We start from the raw sequence: 22,120 nt of genomic DNA, 5'->3' as shown, positions 1-22,120 counted from the left end.
CACACACACACACACACACACACACACACACACACACACACTACCCTTGCTCTTCCCTCCCTCTCCCCCCCTCCTTTCTCCCTTGCTCGCTCGCTCGCTTCTTGTCTTTTCTCTCCCCTTTGAACGCCCACTTCTGATGGGGGAAGAAGACAACTTGAAGTCAAGTTGCAATTAACTTCCGCGGCAGCCGCAGCCACGGGGGCAGCAGCAGCAGCAGCAGCATCAGCGGCGGCGGCGGCAGCAGCAGCAGCAGCAGCAGGAACCGCCACCGCCTCCGCCGAGACACCCGGGAAGCCTCTGGGGCTGCTGCCCCGGCCTCGCCCGCCCGGCCGCCCGCCGCCTGTCAGCCCTCCCGCAGCCGCCGCCGCCGCCGCCGCCGTAGCTCCCATGCCTGAGTGAGTTGGCTCTCATTTGTTTACTCCTTTGCCGGACCGTTCGCGGTGTACGTGTGTGAGTATGTCTTTACAAACTTCTTCCTCGCAGCCCCCCCCCCCCAGGCGGGAGCCCCCCGCGCTCGGGCTGACCCCTCGGGGCGTCTTCCTTCCCCTGCCCTCGGGCCGGCGGCGTTCTTCACCCTCGACGCCACCCGGTGCGGGCCAGGAGCCCCCCACCCCGGAATGGGCCGGAGGGCAGGTGAAGGAGGCCAGGAGGGCTGATGATTGGGGAATGCCATTCATTCCCTCTCGGGGTGTGGGGATGGAGTGTGTCAGTCCGCCCGACCACGGCAAGCACACACATACGCGCGGGCCCGCGCACATATACACACAAACGCACACACACACACACGCACACGCACACGCACACACACCTGCTTGGTACCCGAGGTAGACGTAGGAATTGGGGGGAGGAGGTCCCCTCCTGGCAGTAGAAAAGAGCAAGAGAAGAGTGCCGGGGTCCCGGTGGGGGGGCTCGGTGGAGAGAATAGGTGTTGGGGACCCCCCCCCACAACCCCACGGGGGCCCGCTGGGCACTGCCCTGGAGCAGCCTGGCCGGGCCGGGAGAGATTGGCCCGAGAAGTTTGTGGCAACTTCTCCATCTCCGGAGCCCGAGCCGGCGCCGCCGCCTCTGCCGCGGCTGAGCCGCGAAGTTGCTGCAAGTTGTTTCTAAGGAGTTGCGGCCGCACCGCAGTGGCCGTGGTAGCGGCCGTGGCCGTGGCTTGACTGGGCTGGGGAGGGATCAAGGAAGGTAGGGAAGGAAGGAGTGTGTTGCAAATAGAGGAGGGGATCCCTGGGACAGCACGCCCCGCTTCCTGGTCTTTCTCTCACCACCCTGTCGGGCCGCGATCCTGACGGGTGCGGTAGTGTGGGCATCCATGGCTTCTCCTCGCACCCCGGATACCAGGGCCACTTTCGGCGCTAGCTTCATCGCTAGCGTGGCCTTGGACGTGGTGGCAGAGCATCGTGCCCCCCTCAACAAGACCTGATGTTAGGCAGCGAAGTCCGAGGGCTTAGGAGAGGAAAGAGAGAAGTGTAGGGACCGTGGCAGGTCAGGGAGATTGGGGAATGGGGACTGAGGTTTCTGGGCGCAGGAGCCGGGGTGGGGAGAGGGTCAGACTGACCAGAAAAAGGGGAGGGCGAGGAAGAGCCTTCCCCACTGAGCCACAGCTGCCTATGGCCCGGACCCATCTTAACCTGGGCGTTGGGAGTTTCACTTACAAGTGTCAACCACAGGGTCGCATCACTATATGCCGGGGGTTGAGACTTTGACCCTTGCGCCCTTTCTCGGCTAACTTTCTGCAGCGTTCCGGATGGGTTTCCAGGGAAATGATCCGTGACTGAGACTCCAAAATGATTATAACAGAGGGGAGAGGAGAGGGGAAGGTTGGGAAGACCTTGTACGAGTAGAGAGATGGTCTGTCCCAATTGCCCTGGGTTCCGCATATGCGTCTTTGGAGGCCAGCAGGGACAGGCGAGAAGAGAAGAGAGCGGAAGACTTGGTGAAATATGACCGAAGGTTTTAGGTTTTATCCTCAGCAGCACCTGAAACCTAAAATACTTGTGTTGCAGAGGAAGCTATCCCACTGAAAACTTTACAGAATTATTTTACGTTGCCCTTTAAACTGAGCTAAGTAAAAAAAAAAAAAAAATGGCAGAAGCAAATGTCAGATATATTCTCTCCAATCAAGGGCAATTCTTATCATGCAAAGGATGCATAATTCTGGATTCTAAGATGTTAAGGTTCAAGTATAAGATCTAATAACAGCCCTTTCTTCTCTTCCATGTTACCAGTGATATGATTTAGCTACAGTCCTTTTTTTCTTCTGCATATTATTTGAGTAGTACAGTAGTACATTCATATACTGTTTGCTTCAATCTGCTGGCAAGCATTAGCATTCAGGCTTACATTTTTGACAAATGTGCAGACAGGAATAGCTTGAATAGGCATCTTAAATATTAACAACCTAAGCATCTGTTATGAAACAAATTTAATATATTTACTCTGTTTTTCTCACATTGTTAGGAAAGGTTATAATAAGTGCATAATTTCAACTTTAGTTAGCAGAAGTAACTGGTTGTAGCTTTCACTACCTCTTCAAGTGTTTAACACAATCACTAGACATAAATACTTTAATTAACTTGGTTAGGCACATCATTAAATAAACTTTCAACGATGTGCACATCACATACAGACATGGCTGTGGTAAAATATGTATCCTATAGGCAAATGTTTTTAATGCCTATACATTTTTTTAAATACAGAATGTACATTTATTCCTCATTTCAGTTTGACACTTATTACTTCACATTTTTTCTAATGGAAACAATATTTTAAGCACAGAGTTGAGCAGTCACATGTAATACATAATAAGTAAACAGTAGCTATAAAAAAGAAGAAAGCATTGTTATGTTTGACTACAGCTAGAATCAGAAGAAATAAAATCACTGTTAGGATTTGTGTTCCTTCCTGAATCCTGAATACGAGTGATGGATGAAAAAGAAACCAGTGAATGAAGGGTTTTCCCTTTTCCCTCCTGAAGTAGTGGCTTGAAAAGAAGGAAAGATAAAAGAGAGATAGAAAAGCAAAGGCCTTCCTAAAGCCTTTATGTTTGTTTGTTTGTTTTTTTCTTTCTTTCTTTCTGGAATCAGTGCATTCCTTATACTTACCCCATAAACCAAGATATGCAATAAATAATAGGTCCTTGGGTTTTTTTTTTAAAGCCTATGGAGACAAAAGCATTCAAAAGGAATGGTTTTTGTTCAGTTGTTTTAATAAATTAGCCTCTTTATATTTTTTTATTGATGATCATTGTAAAATGCAGTCATTCACTCCTTGGTTTAGCCAGTTTTAACCCAGAAATCTTTAAAGTGGCTTATATCTATCACACAAAAGGTATAATGCCAGCTCTCTGAACTTGTGAATGACTAAGATAGGATGCGCTCAGTGGCAAGTGAGAAAGAATATATTAAATTAGCCAAAACTAATACCTGCAGGAGATTCAACATTGTGTTTGGTGTGACAGGTTATGGTTTGTAATTCAGGACCATGTGGTCAGGTGACAAGCACCTGTTCCTCATTATTGTAAAAAATATTTTGGTTATATAAACACTATTAAGTTTAACCCAACATTCCAACCATAGAGCACTGAAGGTGATAATACTTTATCTGTTTTATAAAGTCTCAAATTTGGTGCAGACAGTTATGCCCATTCAAACTCCAAGCACATCTATTCTTTCACAAGGATGATTTTGGGTTACTATAACTTGCATTAATAATTGGAATCATCAAACCATATGGCATGACTGCATGTGAATTCACCAATCAATCTTCAGACTGTGCCTGTGCATCTTGAAATCTACTACAAAATATTTCTCATTACCCTACTCTTTCTCTTACAAATGAAACAAACAAGCAAACAAACTAAACAAGCTTTGGGTTGTGGTTGTTTTAAATGAGGCCAAAGGAATTGACTTTTATGCTTAAGAACAGTTAGCCTTCTAAGTCAAATGGATGGCTAAATATTATTAGCCACACATATATAAACCACGGAGGAAAATAGTTTCCGTAGGTAGGTACGTGAATTGTCAAATTCTTAAGCCACATTGTATATTTGGAATAGAAGGAAAACTGACCTTGGCTAATTTTTAGTTCCATTTCTTAGCACCTCGTTACATTTGAATGATATGAGACCATTATCAACTACTATCCCAACTTTTCTCTCGAGAGATTCTTTAGTAATAATCTTTTGGATTTTGGACATTGACTTCCAGCTTTTAATACAATATAGTCTGAGTTTTGCCTTTATTTAGGACAGAACGTATGCATAAGTGTTGGAATAGAACAAATTAATACGTGCTTGTGAAACATTAAAGTTTTTGGTATGTTTTAAGTCGATGAATATAGATTTGGGTATCCATTTGACAACTTAAGCTTTATAATGCTGTGTCATTCTGACCTCACATTTTTAACATAATAAGGATATATGTATGATTTCATTTGTAACTACTGTGATAAAATTACAGATCAGTTATCCTTTAAAAACTGATCTATACTTAGAACTGATGTTTGTTTTGCAGATAGGTTACATTTTTGTTAGAAAACAGCTACATTAATTAATAGATCAGGTATCAAGTACCTGGACAAATAGAGGACAATGTATTTTTCTGGTAAACTGAAAGTTCTGTCTTGCTGCTACGGGTATCAGGCTCCAACAGTCTGTTCCTCTTGTGGAATGAACACTTCCTACTTAAAGCTAGGGAGCACCTACTGTTTATTTACGCTGCATTAAACTGACGGCTCAGCAATCAGAGGAAAAATATTACTTACTTTCCTGAAGTAAATACCAGTTTATAGGTTAGTGCATGTATTTATATTCCTGTCACCACTAAATAACGCCTCTGTCTCCATTTTAATATCTACCTGTGTGTGCTGTTATCCAAGGCAGCTGACTTTCTTGTTGGGGGAGCCTGGGGAGAGTTGTCTTATTCCCAATGGGGGAGGAGGGGGAGGGAATTTTAATCAAACTGATTCTATTTTCCTTTTTCTGTCATGTGGAAACCAATTTTTTTTCAAATCTGCCTTTACCTGGACCATACCACATGATCTATTTTTCCATGAACCAAAATATGGCACCTGGACCATATTTTAAGAGGGGAAAAGCATAAACTTCCATTTAAAATAGGTGTCTTGCTACAACATTAGACATCTTTTAACGTACATTCTCGTCTTAAGGTTAATTTTTTAAAATAGAATGTATAACAAATATCATAGCCACTGCTAAACTATGTGCCTTCTTGTATAATTAGGTTTGATAGGCTAACAGTACTGCTCTAAGGTCCTTTCCAAGTGTGTTCCTCTGGGATCCCTTGCAACTCTAAGATTTGTGATTCCCTAATACTTTGCTAACATATTGCACATAGTAGGTGCTTACAAAATATTTTGTGATTAATGTCTGTTTTTTTCTGAAAATCACTTTGTCATATGATTTTTTGAATGAGTTAGTGCTTTTTGTTGTCACTATCAACCTAAAGATAACTCAGTTAAGTAAGTTTGCTTTTAAAGGAATGTATCCAACTCCCTAAGGAGGTAGGTAGAGTTAAACTTTTCCCTGTAAAGCCTACTTTAAAAACAAAGTTATGAAACATTTGAGAACATTGCTAAAATGTTGCATTCCAGTGTTCACTTTGAGCAATATTTGTTCTCACTAATATTCTATAAGTATCCATTATAGCTCTCGGTCTGCAGATGACTGTCAATCTTCAATCATATATTCCATTGACATTAGAGTAGAATAGGGTCTTAATACGGCATATCAATCAAATCAGTTACACAAGGTTATTCCCCTTCACTATACCAAAGAAAAAGTGTCTAGTATGGTAATTTATCTATCATCCCTAAGTGCTGTTCTCAATGGCAAGTATATTTAAACTTGATGTCTTCGTAGAGTGTGATCCACACATCAACGCACGTTATTTAGTACTTTTGAACTTATGCCAACTGTACCTTTTGCTGTTTATTTTTTTAAAAGCATTTTCAGATCCGATATTTCGTTGCAAAGTAAATAGATACAGATTGTGTGTATATTTGTTCAAAGTGAGAGTTAGTAGTGTAACATATATTGGCCTATTTTTATTCTTTCACACTTGTTCTGTACAATTTCCACAGTTTGGGATGTGTCTGAAGCTTCACAAAGTCAATTTTATTCCACCTGATTCAGTGGACTTTGAAAAACCAGCATTCGCTGAGCTAGATGGTCTTCTTTAGTGGAGATTTTAAAAAACAGAGTAGTCTGCATCCGCTACCAAATTCACTTTCCAACTTCTCTTCCATTTTAAGTAACAGTTACTTAGCCCTTGGTGTAAGAGATTGTGATAATTGACCATTAAGAGTTAACTTCAGTTTCCAATCCAACAGCTGACGTGTTAGATAAATAATTTAATTAATCATCTTGAAAATGGCCATAATAAGATACATTAGTCCTAAGCAGATCTCTGAAAGTAATACGACCTAAGTAAGGGTGCAGGTCCCACCAAATGAAGGTTAGAATGCTGAAGGAATAAACAGATGTTCGCATCTTTTACTAGAAGGTCTATGAGATGACATTACACTTAGGATCACCCTCCCCTTCTGCCCAGGTGTACAGGAAGTAGTGAGAATCAGACTAGGTGAAGTGGGCGTATTCTTTCAGACCATAGCCATGACCCTATTTATAACACACCCACCCTCAGAACCGCAGGTTTGGTCCAGCTGCTTCAGTAGCAACTCATAACCACTTCATTCGGGAGATGCTGTTGCTTTGCTAGCAGTATCAGAGGGAGACTCTTAACCATCTCTATCATTGAAGTACATTGAAGTACATTGTCTGTCCATGGTGCTTTGCTAAATTCTAAGAGAGGCCTCCACTATCTTGAGGGTAAGTGTCTTGGCGGTTTTTCTCACCAGTACCTTATAGAGGATCAGGATCAGATATCCAAACAACTGTAATAGCAGGTTTTTGAGACTGTCTCTGGGATTTTCACATTTTCCTAGCTGTTAAAAGAGAATCTTTAGTAAGTATTCTTTCTGTGGGTTGCTAGATCTGCTAATAGATTATCTGCAAAATGTATTAAGCCTTTTTTTTTCTGGTGATATTTAAAGAAAGAGGTAGTCTCTTTGTGGAGAGTGCTTTATTTGGGTATGGTTCTCCTTGGAAGCAAGGAGGACGGGCCGGTGATTTCTCTTACCCTTACTTCTTACTCAAGTACTTTTCATGTGTACTGTAAGAACATATAAATGACAGTTTGGTACATTAATGTTTGTAATGTTGGCACATAGTAGGCATTTAAAAGGTTGATTGGTTGATATTGAGGACATTGAATTAAATGGAATTTTAAGTTATAAATATTACTTAATACTAGTAATTCTTATTAGTATTAATGAAGTTGAACATAGAACCTAAGGTATATGGTTTACTCTTGAAATGAAGATCATTCTGAATCGCTTATATCAATAATTACCTGAGTTTGCTGTTGAGTGTAGTTGAGTTTTCCTGTTCCCAGGTACCAGACAAATGAAATAATTTGTGATTAATAGCAGAACTAGGAAAATCTCAATGTCTACCAAACCTCTCAGTATTTCAGATTCTAAAGAAATCTCTACAAATAGTACAAATAACAAGCCAAACAGTCCATAAATGTAGTCATATTTTAACCAATAAAAGTATACATTTACATTAGATATTTAACACTAGACCGATTTTCTCAGTTACTGATGGGGGGAATGCATTCTTTTAATAATTATGAATGTTTCTTGCTCAAAGGTGGGCTCTTTTTTTTTAGATGATATAAAAAGTCCCAAGAACAATTTAAACATTATCTTAAAAGTTTAAAAATGACAGCTTTAGTTTGTATGGAGTCATTGTAATGTAATAATACTGCATGCTTATTAGTGTTATTAGTGCAGTAGACATTTAATTACAGTCTTTTCTGAGACATGTTAACTGTGTATTAACAATCATGTTAGAAAGAATGATGTATCCTTTTACATACAAGCTCCTGCTTGCCAACCCTTCTTAAAAATTCTTTTTAAGCGTGTGGAGTCAGATCTTCAGTTCAGAATCATGACAGTTTTTTTTTTCACTAAGAACAAGCAGACTTGAAGGTTTTTAGTGGAATCCATAATTCCAGTCCTTCTTTAATTTGTTGCTGTTGTGTGGCAGTTTTTGCCAATGACATTAGAGATCGGTGCCCCTCAGCGGTTTTTGCTTTCCAGCATAGTATTTTGAGACGCCTACGTTTTCTTGTTTTCAGATCACTTTAGCCAGCAAAAACCAGATAACCTATTGTTTTGATTTAGTACCTCTGAAAACTTATTTTTGGGTTCAACAGTTTTGATAAGAGTTTAGCAGCTTTCTTAGCAAAACTCTATTATCATGTTTAAAGTTTCCCTTGGCAATTTTTTCCAGCTCTATTTCTAACATGACTTTATTTCCAAAGGTGGCACAGTACCTATCACATAGTAGGTGCTTATTTATTTAGAGTGATTGCTTTTTTTGCATTATGAATTTGTAATAGTCAAAAAAATGTGAGACTAAAATCCTAGGTGAGTAAAAAATGAAGAGACTACAGAGCTGTTCCCCTCGATTTATGCAACTAATTTAGAGAAAATGGAGATTTTTATGACTTAGCTTGTCAGTTTTGACTGCATAGACCAGGCTCAGCTTGAAAGAGACAGACATACAGAGAGAGAGAGGGCCAAAACCTCAACATGCTTTATAAGCATTTTTAATATGCTTATGAAATCAGTAAAGCACAGGTGTTATCTGTATTTTACAGATGATGACAGAAGACCCAGAGAGGTTATGTGACTCATGCCCAAGTCTATAGCTCAGAAATTAAGAATTTAATTCTTAATTCTGTTCGCATCTAGCACAGTGCTTTGCACATAGTAGGTGCTCAGTATTTGTACAATGCATAAATGAAGGTAAAGCGAATGGACACAGACCATGTAAATATCCATAATGGATATAGCTAAGTAGGGACAAAAATAATTCACTTTTCTTTCTAATATTCTAGTTTGTTGTGGGTGGTTACTTTCCATTTCTAAGCCATTAATTTTGACACCTAAGGCTTTTCCCTGGGCAGTCTCAGCCACAGCCCACCTGGTGTGTGTTGCATCTCACCAGTATGGTAGATAGGGTCAGGGTTAGGGCTCTGTTGCCAGACAAAGATGTCTTAGCTGATTGGCCATTGCTGGTGCTTCTGGGCATCATTGGAATCTAAATATGACAATGGCCACAGACTCCATACTAAAAACAAACAAACCAAAAAAAAAAAAAAAAAAAAACATTTTATGGACTGCTTATCCTTTTGATATTGGTCTGTCTGGAGCTTTAGCAAAAGAACTGTGTATAAGGTCTTCAGCGAGTCACTGTCACCCTCTGTTGGTCTAAGTTTCCTGAGAGGTTAGACTAGATGACTGCATTCCCTTCCAATCTAAAATAGACAGACAGATAGATAGACCGCCAGACAGATAGAATTATTCTATAGAGAATACTGCTATATCAGAGTGTACATGGACACGGGTAAGGTCCTTTTATGAAAATATATTTTTATAAAGATATTTTTTTTCTTTTTGGCTGTCATTTTCATTTTTGATACTTCATACTTCTACTTCTACTGTACAATGGGTGCTAGGTTAGTAGGAGGTTGCATTGGTAAATCTCTGCTGTTCCAAAAACTTCCAGACATCCTATATTAATGTTGCCTGGAAAACATTATTTCTTTCTTGTCTATGCCTACTTGCATGGCAGATTTGCTTGTGTGGTATTGAGAAAATCATTCCTTAAGAAGCTCAGTGCTTGTGACCTTCTAGATTTCCATGCAGATTCTGTCTCTTTAAAAATGCAGTCTCCTCTATTTGCCCTATTAATTGTTGATATGTTGCCATCCACGAGACAAAAATTAGAGCTGTAATTAAATAATCATGTGATGCTCCTTAGTGCCAGTGAGAGCAAACTCATTTTTCCAGGCCCTGATGGTCACTGATTATTGTATTACTACTGGCTAGCTTTATTTTTTTTTTTAATGCTTCTCTGTCTGTAGCTTACTTCACTGCTGTCCTTTTCAAATGTAAAGAAAGTAGAGAACATGAAACCAGTTAATTGGCCAGAGGTCCTACGGGATAGAAGGTGGACATCCCTTTTCTGCTCTTAGTCACCTGGTAGGCTCTTTGGGGAGGGCTACCTCAGTGGTGTGGTGGCGTGCCATTTCATTTAGACTGGTGTTTTGGCTAGGAGGGATGCACATGGGGAATGCCAGGAGAGTTACAAAAGGAATAGGGTATTAAAATTCAGAAATGATTAAAATTGAAATAAAAGGATGCTGCCTCTTTGCCAGGACTCTGGCAGGCACAATGACACATAGAGATTAGTTTCCACCTTCATCTTTTGCTTCTTTCTCATTTCCTCTTGTTATTGTTGACACATTTGCCTTATGTCTGCCTCCCATCTCTCTGTGCCTCTTTTTTTCAGTCCTGTACACACCTACTTTTTTCCTTAAGCATGGAGACATCTACTTAACCTTATTATAACAATAACAGAATAGGTTATTAATATTTAATATGCACATGATTAAAATTTCTCTCTCTTAAACACAGGTCAGCTGTATTATTATTAACTGTCATGTAATTTTTCTTTGAAAATATTCTTCTTCTGCCCAATACTGTTTCAGAAATACAGTCTCTACTTTGGTAGTGATTTAATACATAGTGTTTAGAAAACCATGTTAGGCTAGTGAGAAAAGAACTTACCAGTCATGGATAATCAATTATGCATGAATTCAGATGAAACAGATGGAATCTGGTGAGTTAAAGTTTCTCTTTGGCTTGGTGGATTTCTTTTGTGTGAGTGTGAGTGTGTGTGTGTGCGTGCGTGTGTGTGTGTGTGTGTGTGTGTGTGTGTGTGTGAGAGAGAGAGACAGAGACAGAGACATACAGAAAGAGAGAGAGAGAGAGAGAGAGAGAGAGAGCATTCATTTATCAATAAACATCTAGTCCAGATTAGGCTTTTCTCATATTTTCATTTCCACTTTAGCCCAGGCTCCATATTTTTTAACATAGATTAGTACAACTTTTAGAGTAGACATCTTCTAATTCAATTCCCTCCATTTAGAGATGAGGACTAGAAAAATGGAGGGACTTGTCCAAATCACATAACTAGTTTGTAGCAGAGGTAAAACTACTACTGTGCAGAAATATCTTAAGTAACTTAAATTTTAAACCGTTTTATCATTTTAAGATTTCCCGACTACCAAGCTAGTGAGCGTTCCATTATATTTGGCTTCTTTTCTTACTCTCTGATACTTCAGTGAATCCATGATCTGCTCATTGGGCTATTTTAACTTTAAAAGGTTTCTTTTTTAGTTGTGGGGTGGAAGTTTTTGTTTTTTTATTTTTTTTCCCATGAGGGGTATGAGATACCAAAAAGGAGAACATTTTGAAAGAATTCTAGGCTCCAACTAGGAACCCTTAAGTTTAAATGATGGCTTTAACAGTTACATGTCATGGGACCTTGGGCAAGTCACTTTTCCTCTAAACCCTTGTTTCCTCAGCTGTTTAATAAGGATAATAATTCTTATTCTAACTATTTCACATGGTTCTTCACAAAGCACTTTGTGAAAACTTAAAATGCTATATGAATGTGTGCTGTTATTATTTATTATATATGTAATGTGTATATATATATGTATTTATAGATATACATATATATAGCCTGAGTTTTGTCTATTATACTTATGTATCCATATGCATCAACTGATATGTTGATGTTGAGACAATAAGTGAATATTTAAACCAATAGATGGAACAGCAAGATTTAGTTTGTTTACTTAAATGAAATATAAGCCATTTTATAAAACCTTCTCTTTATGCTGGTTAATACTAGTACAAGCGATTAATGTAAAGGACCTCTTTTACAAATGAAAACTAAAAGTAGCCTTTTTAAAAATCCCCATGCCATCAAAAAAATGCTGTGTTATTTTATAAATATAAGGTGCATAGTATTATACTACCTGATAGTGTTATTTAAAATGCCCCTGCAATGCAGTTAACTTGTAATCAACCAAATGGGTTCTGTCCATCACTAAGAACATGAGTTCCCACCAAAGGAGCAAGCTGGTACTGGTCAAAATAGAATGCTTCCGTTCAAAGGATATTAACATTTTAAAAAAAAGAAATGAGAAGTCAACTAATTTTCACAGAACAAACAAAGGTAAATTATTTTTTTAAAAAATAGCCTCAAGGATTGCTAGAGATGAGAATACTAGTTTAGGTTTTCTTTTTAAGTCATATAGTAAGTTATAAATTTTATTATGAATTCTCTTTCTTTTCAAATAGAAATTCACATATACATGGATAATGTATGCTAGCTGTCAAATTACTTCTTAATAGAGAAAGTCATCTACAGTAGATAAATTAGGCATAAAATGTAGGTTCCTACACTCTAGCTATATCCATACTGAAAATCTTTGAATTATTTTATCTAATTATTTTTAATGAAATAATTGTTTTTCAGTTAATTTTTTCCTGTCCTCAGTTATGGGTCAGAATAATATTTCTATGTAATGAAGAATGAACTTCAGCATATATAATCTGTGCATGAATTTTTGTCTCAGGAAAATTTCTTTTTTAATATAAAAAAATCTTATAAAAATCATGCAAGAAATCAATAAATATTGTTGGTAAAGGCAATTGTGCAGTTTAGAAAAAAGTAATATTACAGATGTTATAAAAATATTTAATTGTGGAAATGAGTAATGCCACAGATAGCCCCTGGTTGTAGGAATTTGTGAACTTATAAATTAAAAGTCTTCACTTAAGAAGAATTTTTCTACATTTTTTCCCAAAATAATCATTTAGATCTTGATGTATATGATGAGGTAATAGCTGCTCTGTAGTTAAATAATAAGCTAATGTATCATATATGTACATAATGGTCATTTACTTCCTCCCATTGGGTACTTATTCTTCCATTTGTATATGTTTACTTACATGTGTGTGTTATGTGTATATACATATGTACATACATATACATACATATAAATAAGATGTGTGAAAAGATAACTTTTTATTCAGATGTCATCTGATAAAAGCCTTTCATTTTACGGATGAGTAAATTGAGTCAGAGCTAAGGTGATTTGCCCAAGGTCACACGGTAAGAAGCAGGAATGGAATTCCAAGTCAGATGCTTTGACTTCACGGAGACACTGTTCTTTCCACTGCCCCAGGCCACAGGGAAAAAAAAAAAAAAAAACTTTTTGAAGAACATGGGATTCATTCTTTGAATAGTTACCCACCCTAACTCCATTAAACATACCTGAAAATGAAGCTTTAGATTTAGGGAATATTTTGGTTTTAAGACATGTCTTTTCTCTTTTTTTCTGAGGCATTTTGTATATTGCATAAAATCTGAAGAATGAAAATCCCTCTTCTATCTAAGTACCCAGTTTTGGTGAGATGTTGCTCTCTAAATGCCTATCTGTATTCATTTTGCTCAAAACAGATATTAATTAAAAAAAAAACCAAGACGAAGCAAGGGCTAATGTCTTATTTATCACTTAGTATCCCTCATTTCCACACCTAAGTCTCATTTTTAATATCTGCATTATCCCTCTTTTCTAGTCCGCATTATTTGATAGATGTCTTTCCCAGTCTCGATCCCTGTTACCTGCCATAGACAGTGTCAGGTTAGCAGGTGAGGAAGGAGCAAAGCATTGTTTATAAAGAAGAGGAAAATGTGGCATAATGCTTCATTTACCTGACTCTTGACCTAATGTTTTCATCTCGTGATGCTTTGGGTTAAACAGCCAGCACCCCAAAACCTTGGGAATTATTTGAGGGAGAGAAGAATGATTTCTGTGCTTTGATACTTTGGTTTTGAATTCAATTTCCAATTTCGCTTCTATAAATCATGAGCATCATGAGAGCATTTAATTTTTGCCCATAGTGTAGTGATTTCAGCTCTAATGGTGGTTCAATTTCCCATACTGCTGGGACAATGCTTCGTTCAGTGCCACGCAGCCAGTGGGCACTCAGTAAATGTCAGCTGCAGCTAGGATAGAAAGTCTCCATAAAATTGACTAGGATATGACTTGAGCCCATTGTATTTCAAACTATTTTCCCCCCCTATAATTTAGTTGGCAAAGATGCATCAACAGACTTTTCCCAGGGATATTAATATATTACAAACAAAACTCTTGACCAAACTTTGGGGATTGCTGCTATTCAAATTAGTTGAAAGAAAAATCCCTAAAATTACCTAGGATGTTTAAAATCATAATTTTAAGAGCTGTCATGTATTTAAATATGCCTTTTGTCATGGCATCATGGTATAGCTGGAAAGAATATTGTATTGGCAGTCCAGAGACCTCGCTTTGCCACTGATTATACCTAACTAGGTTCATTTTCCTGGGCCTCAGTTTCCTCATCTGTAAAATGAAGATGTTGGACTAAATTAACTTCTTTGGGTCCTCCCAGCTGTAAAAATCTATGAAAACTTCATGACTTGATTAGGAGTATTGGCGTAAAGCGTAGAAATACATCGAACAATTTTCTGGGAAGAAAATCACACACAGCTATATTGTAAAGCAGTGAAGGAAACTATGTTAGCTCTGGCTCCAGTAAATAATAGATGGGTTTTATAATTGTACTTCCATGTATAATTTGTGGTTAGTAGCTTATATTTGTAATGTTAAATAATATATCTGCATAGGATTGTTGGCACCATAGAAAACCTGAAGAAAATTTCCAAATAATACTTCAGCTTACTCCCTAAAATACTACCCTTTCATTTACCAAATTCTAAAACATAATTTCTTATAATTTTCACTTTTATTTACTTTTTAAAAAGTGAATTTTCTAGATCACCATTTCTTACATGTATTTTCCCTATGATATCCTATAGGCTAAAATTTGTCTATTTCAACTTCAAACTTGAACTAGTCAGGACTACCAGCATTCTCAACTTCAAATGCATCTCAGATACACTCACCTAGCTCCCAGCCCGAGATATCCCTTCTAACACTGTCAACCAGCGTTCCACTTGGCTCATGACCTGTCCTAGAGAACCCACTAAGTGGTCCCCAGGACTCTGTCCATTGCACCAGTTCTGATGGAGGTAGAAACCAGAACTGAAGTTTATCATTATTATTCTCTTCTTCTGAAAAGCAATGAAGGCATCTTTGCAATACCACTCTCCTCCTTGACTAAAAAGTGCCTCCTGTTCCAGAAGTTCTATTTTTTATATGGAAATGTTGCATGATACAGAAGAGGGAACAGGTGCCTTAGGAGAAATCCTTCAGATACTTTTTCATAGCCTTGAAGCCAGTGAGAGTCATATTATAAGCAACCAAGTTGCCCAACTCTTTTAAAAAGGATTTTGGTTAGTTTTTAAAAATCTATGGCCATGTATCATGTGCTGAAATCAACAAAGTCATTCACTAATGCCCTCCTTCCTGCCCCAATCTATCTTCAGATAACTATAGCCTTTGACCACTCCCAGCGTGGGCTATACCGGAACCAGTCACAGACTGACTGGAAAGATTTGAATCATCTCCTCACCCTTCTTCCACAATCCCCCAAATCCTCAATCTTTTGCTACTATTTTCTGTCTTTCATTCTCTTTGATGTCTGTTTCATGTAGCGCTCCCTGGTTAGGGACCCATGTTAATATTTTCAAATAAGCATGCCTAAGGATAGGAACAGTTATTTCATGGATGCCCTTTGAGAGATACAAAGGTAGGTAGGTATATGGATATATTATTGATGTTGACGTGACCCACTAGTTATTTGCTTACTTATAAAAAAAAGAAAGAAAAAGCCCTGGAGTATGATTGTCCCATAATTCTGACATAAATATTTCAAATGTTTCATTGAAGATGGAGTCAGTAGTAAGATTTCTACCAATTTCCATGCTGTTTTTTGGTACCCAACGGTTCACAGGCTTTTCACCCCCTTGGGACCTGTGATTTCACTGGTCTAGGGAACCCCTAGTGGTGAGGGAACTCCCTGTACCAATGCAACTATTGTGCACATTATCATCTTAGAGATTGTCTAGGAGCACTGAAAGGGTAAGAGATTTTTCCAGGGTCACACAGCCAGTGTGGATCAGAAGTTGGACCTGAACACAGAATTCCTTGACTCTAAGATCTATGGTCTCTATTCAATATCCAAGTAATCATTTTGAGTCAGCCTGTGAAAGTCTGATAGCCATTGAGAGATGTTTAGATCATCAGCCGAAACAAGAATTGTACAATTAGTGTTCCCTTTACCGTTTTGCCACCACTACCATCCTCTTCATGTCTGAGAGACAGATTATGGCTAATAAGCCCATCTCTAGGTAACTAAATTGCAATGCAAGTAAAATCCCCTTTTAGAACCATGAATTATCATCAAATCAACTCTGCCATTGTTTGGGGATGGAGCGGATCAGTCTGTCTTTCTATGACTCCACTTGCTGTCCCTACAATTTTCTGGTCCAGAGCTCCCCTGCCAGGCCACTTCCCTCCTATGCATGTTGTTTCCACCATGAAAATGTAGGCTCCTTAAGGACAGGGACAATATTTGGTTTTTTTTTTGTTGTTGTTGTTTTTGAACTCCCAGCACGTAGCACCATGTTTGGCAAATAGTAAATGCTTATTTGTTCAAGTTACCAATGTAAGATTTTTTTCTCTCTTTAGCTAATTAATAAAAGCACAAGAAAAACTAATCCATAGCCTACCCACTCCTTTACCCACCCCCTACTTAATTCTGTATTGTAAACATTACGTGGGTCTAGTCATAGAGCTATTAGTGTATGATAAAGTAATATCACACCATGACCCCTGGATATCTCATTGTTGTCATTTTCTGTATCATTAGGAGGCATGTAGAAATAACAGAAATTTCTGAACCACATAAAGCAGGCTGTGCTCTGAAGTTAAATGGAATGCATAGTGATGTCAGTCACAGATAAGATGTGAGAAAGGGGTGTAAGTGTTTACAGGATATTGTATTTCCTCTCAGACATATGCTGAAAAAAGTTGTTTGGGCTGTGGACCCAGATTTTTTCTCTTGTTTGTGCTAATTGGTGTATAGTCCATTCAAAGATTTACAAGGAAATCAGTCTTGACATCCTAGACAGAGAAAATGAGGAACGTGACAGCTAAACATATGGCCCCCCAAAAGCCCCCTTAGATGGCCAACACCAACCACATTTCCAGACACACATATGTGGAAAACACCACCTGCAAGTGAAGTTCCCCACCAAGAATTGATGTGGCAAAAAAAAAGAGCAGCATCCCTATATGCTGCTATCAGAGTGTTGAGAGATAGGCCAAACTCTGTTTGAACAGGGGAAAAAATGGATCATCAATGTATCCTTCGAAAGGGCCATGTTTGGTGTGAACATTCCTTCAGAAATACTCAGTCACCCATTTGGTAACTGACAGTAACCAAATCTTAAGGATCATATGCTTACCCTACCTCCTCTCCTCCCCTTTTTTTTCTTTCTGTTTACCAGGAATGTATATGTACTACTGTTAAGAATAAGTTTGAGATTTATTTGAATTCTCATTAACTCTGAAATTGTTTTAATGCATCCTCAGATTTCTTGTGTCATTTATTTCACTGTAGCAACCATTTGAAAAGTATAGTATTATCAAGTATTAAAAATATTGCAGATTTATTTCAACGTTTTCTTCTGGTATGGTAGCTGATATTGTTTATTTCATCATAAAAACCAATATTATTTTTCTAAAATAAATGTTAATGTTTGAACCATACATACAAATATTAAGTAATGTTTAAATGTATCACTGAAGTTCCTTATTATTAATAACAATTTTTAGTATATAGTTTATGTAGTCTTAAGCTTGTCTTTTTTCTTATTAAAAAGCGTAGAGACATGTACATAGTGCAAATTAATGTACATTTTTGGTTGTTTCTAATGCTCTGCTAGCTTATGTTCATATATGCAAAGCAAAATATATTTTCTTAATTATCATTTTTCCCTCTTTCATTTTAATCCAGGGTTTACACTGGTCAATGTTCAGAGGCTATAATGAATACTCTAACAGAGGTAGATAATACATAGTAATTAAGCTCATCAGCACTGTATACAGCTTCTAAGGTATAAATGCATATGTGCTGTTTCCTCCAAGGTATTTCTTGTAATCATATATCTCAGGCATAGAGGAAGTGTCTGATGTAAGATTAATGTGATTATGTGATTAATGGATACATGATATTACTATATTTGCTTACTGTCCATGATAATGTCATTAATAAACACCTTGCTTCTCAAGTATTACTGGATTTATTTCTCCATTTTCTATTGATATGCCCCTCCTTTTTTATATTACTTATTTTGTGTGGTTCATATTTATTAAAACACATTCTGATCGCTGGATAAAAGGTTTTCTGCACATTTGAAATGGGATTATTAGTTTTTACTTATCCCTTTTATGTTTCCATTAATCAAGTAATTAGGATTGTGGGGTAAATATACTTTTTCATAAAGCACTTGGAAGTTTTCTTGTGGTTGTGCAAATGATCTCTCTGATAGATATTTTCACAATATTCCTATCTGACTTGATAATTATATTTCCCAGCAGATTTTTCCCCCATTGGTTCCCCCTTGATTATATCTATACTTCACTTTCATTCTGAATTCTTTATCTTCCCCAGTAACCTGATAGAAAATTGTATGCATACATAAATTTTTTCGATTGCCTACTCCACATTTTTAACATCGTATTCTTTAGTGACCAATCTTTCTTAATTCATTTAAAGTTTAAAATGTATTATTAGCTACTGTTGGAAACTGATGTAATGAGTAAGTACACCTTCTGTGACATAAAAGTTTGGCTGTAGCAGTTTAAATCAGCTGTTCTTAAATAAATTAGTGTGATTGAATGATTCCATCTTAAAAACTTAAAAATAAAATCAGTATGATTTCTAAAAATCATTTTCTAAGTGAGCCATATGCAAATTCAGTTGGAATTTACATTTTCATAAGTTTTCCTTTCAAATAGATCGCCCTTCCCTTTTTTTCTACAAGTTTGAATTAACCATCTCTGACTAGCAGTAGGTGTTATTTTTTGCTCTTCCCCCCCCCCCCCGTTTATTAATAAGGTATATGCACTGTATCTTGCCTAATATGTTAAGTAGCTTCCTCTATTTTATCTGCTATATGCTGGGGTTTTTTTTTTCTTAAATGGCATATGTGGCATACCGTATTTATTTATTTTCAGTGGCTGTACTTTTTTCCCATGTTCTGACACCTTTCCTTTGTTTTTTTTATTTCAGTAATATCTAGTTCATGGTGGTTTTTACTGTCTTCTATTGGTTTCCTTTCTAACTTTATACCAGAGTTCAGTTTGCATGTTCTACGATTCTAGATCACCTGCCTGTTTGATTTGTAATTGAACCATGGACTTTTATTCCAAAATACTTGCATTGCTTCTCATTTGAAACTTATCTTTCCCAAAAGGAAAACATCTTTATGCCAGTTAACCTCGGCTTTATCTTTTATTTTTCACGTGCTTCTTCAGTAAACAGAATGTTTACATGCATGTGTTGGTAGCATTAAAGAAAATTAATTTGCATATTTTCTTCTTATTTATTTATCTGTGCCGGTTTGTTCTTTTGGTTGTCAGTCATGTAAATCAACAAGTATTTATTAGGTACTTAATAGGTGCCAGGCACTGTGTTAAGTTCTGGGGATACAAAGACAGGCAAAAATCAGTCCCTTGCCCTCAAGAAGCTCACATTCTAATAGGGAAGACAACAAGTAACTAACTGGGTATATGCAAGAGGTAAGACAGTATGAATGGGACGTACTCCGTGCATCAAATTTTTACCTGAACAGGTTTATTCTTCCTACCAGTATACTATGTTCAACAATATTTAACACCCTCATTTTCCTGTATTATTGTCATATGAGGATATTAGTATTGAATTTCCCTTTTTCACTGCCCAGCACTTGACGGGGTAACATTAAACCGAGGCATCTGCAGGATGCAGATGATGTTTATGTCGGTCAAGGTTATAATGTTTCTCACTTTCACATGTATTATGGTTAACAGTATCCTAAGTGAGGAATTACATTATGGGCTCATTCTTACTGCTTATACTTGAGTGTCATTTCTCCATAACGTCATGGTTTCCTTCACATTATAGTTGGGAGTCCTGTGTCAAGCGGATTAGATCTAGATGTCCCATTCCTCAACTTTCCAAAGTTTACTCGGGCCTTGCTTTAAGACTGTAAATTAGGAGTGACGTCATATTTTTCTTTGCATTTGCAGTTCTCTTGGTCAGCGACCTAAGTGAATTTGTAACCACCTGTGCTATTGTGAACAAGGCATTCTTGTTTTAAAATTGCTTTCCTGGGTCAGGGTAAACGTTGGGTAGGTAGTTAAGCAGCTTTGTGGCCAGTTATGTAAACAGAAAGATGGTCTCCACTCAGTGCCTTTAATCTTGGATGTTCAAAGTTTTGAAGCCCATCTATCACACTCGAGAAGAGAGGAGACAAAAGTTTTATCGCTGTTCCCACTGCACCTATTTATTCTGCCTTGGTGTGCAACTGGGACCGTCCAGCCACAGCACACACCCCACCCCACTCCGTGGCCGCGTGCCCCCAGCCCCCGCCAGGAGCTTTCCCCAGCGTCCTAAAGGGCTCAGGCCTCGGTGCCCCCGCTGGACAGACAGCCCGCCCTCCCCGGCTGCGCAGCCTGGCCCGGAGCACTGGCTCCAGTGGCTGCCCGGCGGCTCCCTACCGCTCCCGCTCCATTCACCTGCAGCAGCCGGAGGACTTCTCCCTTCCCTCCCCCCTCTGGGGTGATGCTGGCGAGTGGGCGGGCTGGCGCTCCCTGGGCTCTGTGCCCAGTCCGGGGCTTTCTCTTCGGCCCCGGAGCGGGAAGGGGGGTAGCTCCCCAGCCACCCGCCACCCCCATTCCTCGGGATTGTTTTCCTAACCCTTTCTCCCTCTTCCTTGTGACTTTCTTTCTTTTCCTCAAAGATGATGATCTCTAATCTCTAATCTTCCTCGCTTCCCCCCCCCCACACAAACACACAAACACACACACACACCTGCCCCATCTGTCTCGCCCTCCTCTGTAATAGGGAAGGTGTCAGCCCCTCGGCCCGGGCAAGCTTCGCTCCCCCACTCCCTGCCCCGGCCCCGGCCCCGGCCCCGGCCCCAGCCTCGGGCTCTCCCACCCTCCCTCCCTCGCCTGTGCCGCCGTCGCCGCCGCTGCCAGCCGCCAGTGGTGCCTCCTGCGTGGCTCCCTGTTATTCTGGGTATTGTGTGTAATAAATGCAGAGCCGCCTCACTCTAATCAAGCTGATTACAAATTCTTGCGCGCCCTGTGCCGGAAATCGCACTCCCCCCTCCCCCCATGCACACGTTCCCCCCCTTCTATTTCTCTCACTCATTCACTAGCTACTTGTCTTTCTGGTTTCTTCTTCCGCCACCCCCACCTCTGCCCCCCTCCCCCAGACCCAACCTTAACCCCCATCTTTGCCCTCCATCCTGTTTTTTTAAATTTTAATTCCTTTTCTGCCTTTCACTCTCCCCCTCTTCCAACTATCCCTCTCCTCACCCCCCTCCTCTTCCTCCTCCTCCTGCTCCTCTTCCTCCTCCTCCTCCTCTTCCTCTGCCACTTTTTCTCCCTCTCTCCCTTTCTCTGTCTCTGTCTGTCTTTCTGTTTCTCCCAGGACGCGCCGGATGATCTGGGGCCGCAGGGGAAGGGCCCCGGGCAGCTGCAGGGAGGCTGCGTCCTCCAGTCTAGGGCGGTAAAAAGCCGGTGGCCTCGGTGTTATTTTGTATTAAAATGAGGAGGAGGAAGAAGAAGCAACAGCAACAGCTCCGGCGGCAGCAGCAGCAGCCACGACAGCGAAGGCGGCAGCAGCAGCAGCAGCAGCAGCAGCAGCAGCAGCAGCAGCCGAAAGCTCTGGCAGAGAGCAGAGCCCAGGAGCTGGGGACGGCGCGGCGGCGGCGGCGGCGGCGGCAGCAGCAGGAGGAGGAGGAGGAGTGATGAGTCAACTAATAATTTAATGGGGACAGAGACGAGAGAGGGAGGGGGGGAAGAGAGAGAGAGAGGAGACGCACGGCTCAGTCCGGGCACACACACACACACACACACACACACACACACACACACACACACAC

At 39.5% G+C, this 22,120-nt stretch overlaps 1 protein-coding gene across 3 annotated transcripts in view; it reads left to right on the top strand.

The window, feature by feature from the left end:
• The first annotated feature begins 332 nt into the window (after positions 1 to 332).
• Positions 333 to 22,120, top strand: part of SATB1 (SATB homeobox 1) — a 119,357-nt gene continuing 97,569 nt past the window's right edge. The window contains exon 1 of one of the 3 annotated variants that reach the window (XM_027872341.1): positions 333 to 395. The gene's annotated coding sequence lies outside the window, so the exon portion shown is untranslated. Of the gene's footprint in view, positions 451 to 6,658; positions 6,851 to 22,120 lie in introns of those variants that run through there. The other 2 variants (XM_027872342.1, XM_027872343.1) reach the window with 2 other exon arrangements.

This window comes from Vombatus ursinus, unplaced genomic scaffold (genome assembly GCF_900497805.2).
Source record: "Vombatus ursinus unplaced genomic scaffold, bare-nosed wombat genome assembly UNPS02014799.1, whole genome shotgun sequence".
NCBI classification, from domain to species: domain Eukaryota; kingdom Metazoa; phylum Chordata; class Mammalia; order Diprotodontia; family Vombatidae; genus Vombatus; species Vombatus ursinus.
Note: the sequence above shows the minus strand (reverse complement) of the source record. Positions and strands in the feature narration are given on the sequence as shown.